Source organism: Orycteropus afer, unplaced genomic scaffold, assembly GCF_000298275.1.
Source record: "Orycteropus afer afer isolate SDZICR_OR568_19922 unplaced genomic scaffold, OryAfe1.0 scaffold00113, whole genome shotgun sequence".
NCBI classification, from domain to species: Eukaryota; Metazoa; Chordata; class Mammalia; order Tubulidentata; family Orycteropodidae; genus Orycteropus; species Orycteropus afer.
In genome coordinates this window covers 8,324,075-8,325,777 of record NW_006921700.1, presented here as the reverse complement: position 1 = coordinate 8,325,777, position 1,703 = coordinate 8,324,075, and the positions used below count along the sequence as shown (strand labels likewise).

At 35.9% G+C, this 1,703-nt stretch overlaps 1 non-coding gene across 1 annotated transcript; it reads right to left on the bottom strand.

Annotated features, from left to right (window-relative positions):
- Window positions 1-836: 836 nt before the first annotated feature.
- Window positions 837-943, bottom strand: LOC122150284. Its single transcript, XR_006163585.1, has one exon. It is a non-coding gene; the product is annotated as a U6 spliceosomal RNA (small nuclear RNA).
- Between the last annotated feature and the right edge of the window lie 760 nt (window positions 944-1,703).

Here is a 1,703-nt window from a genome sequence, read left to right as displayed (position 1 = left end):
TTAATGATTAATGATCGTGAGCAATTTCTCATGTATTTGTTGGCACTAATGTGTTTGTTGGTTATATGGACATTCTTATAGCACATACAAATACATATGTAGAAATATTGTTTGCCAAACTTATATATGTTCATAGGTATATTGCCTTTTGCTTAGACATACCTGATCATTCAGCCTGTCTACCTGTGTATCTACCTGTAGATCAATGTTTGTTATTACTGATAGTGCAGTATTGTGTATATAAAAGTATTTATCTTTGTTGTCTGTACTTCTTGTGCACCTCTCTGTGTCTTCCTTTTCCTAAGTGTTGTTATATATTGATCACTCACTTTTGGTATATTGGCTTTCCCTTCACCCAGATAAATACTAGTCTCTTACCTATCTAGCAATTTTCCCTCCCCTCCCCTCCCATCCCTGGTAACCAGCAAAGAAAGCTGCCTTCCATATGTAAACCTTTCCTGGACTTTTTACAATACTGCACTAATACAATATTTGTCTTTCTGTGATTGACTTATTTCACTCAGCATAATGTCCTCCAAGTTCATCCAAATTATAAGGTGTTTTGCTGATTCTACATTATTCATTAGTGTTGCCTATTATTCCATTGTGTATATGTACCATAGTTTGGCTGTCCATTCCTGTGTTGATGGGCACTTCTGTTGTTCCCATTTCCTTGCTATTATGAATAGTACTGCGATGAATATGGGTGTGCATATATCTTTTTGTGTCCTGGATCTCACATCTTTAGGATATATACTTAGTAAAGGGATTGCTGGATCATATGATATTTCTATTTCCAATCATTTAAGGAATCACCATATTGAATTCCACAGTGGAAAAATATGGAATGCTTTACAAATTTGAGTGTTATCCTTGCTTACGGGCCATGCTATTCTTCTTTGCACCATTCCGATTTTAGTACATGTGCTGCTGAAGCAAGCACTCAGTACAGATCTTGAAATTTTCCTTTTGACAATGAATGTGACATCATTTCTCTTCAGTATGTCATTCCCAGCTTAGTACAGCATATGATTGTCCAATTCAAAATCTAGTCCATTTTAGTTCACTAATGCCTAGGAAACTATCTTATGCATTCCATTTTTCTTTTACAAGCACTCTGAAATTTGCCCTTGAATGGAGAGTAGCTAAAGCAAATGGAAGAAATGACAAGATAAAAGATTAAATAGAAGATTTCAAAGAGCAGCTCGAGAAGACAAAGTCAGTTATAATTATGAAATGTGCAAAGACATGGAGATGGAAAGACAAAAGAGAAGAACACACTTGGAATTTCTCAAGCTGAAAGAACTGAAGAAAAAATTTAAACCTCAAGTTGCAATATTGAAAGAGTCTATGGGCAATATGTTGAATGATGCAGGAAACATCAAAAGAAGATGGAAGGAATACACAGAGTCACTGTACCAAAAAAAATTGGTCAACATTCATCCATTTCAGAAGGTGGCATATGATCAAGAGCCAATGGTATTGAAGGAACAAGTTGAAGCTGCACTGAAGGAAGTGGTGACTCCAGAAATTGACAGAATACCTATTAAGATGTTTCAACAAACAGATGCCACATTAGAGACACTCACTTGGCTATGCCAAGAGATTTGGAAGACATTTACCTGGCCAACTGACTGGAAGAGATCCATATTTGTACCCATTCCAAAGAAAGTGATCCCACAGAATGTGGAAATTATCAAATA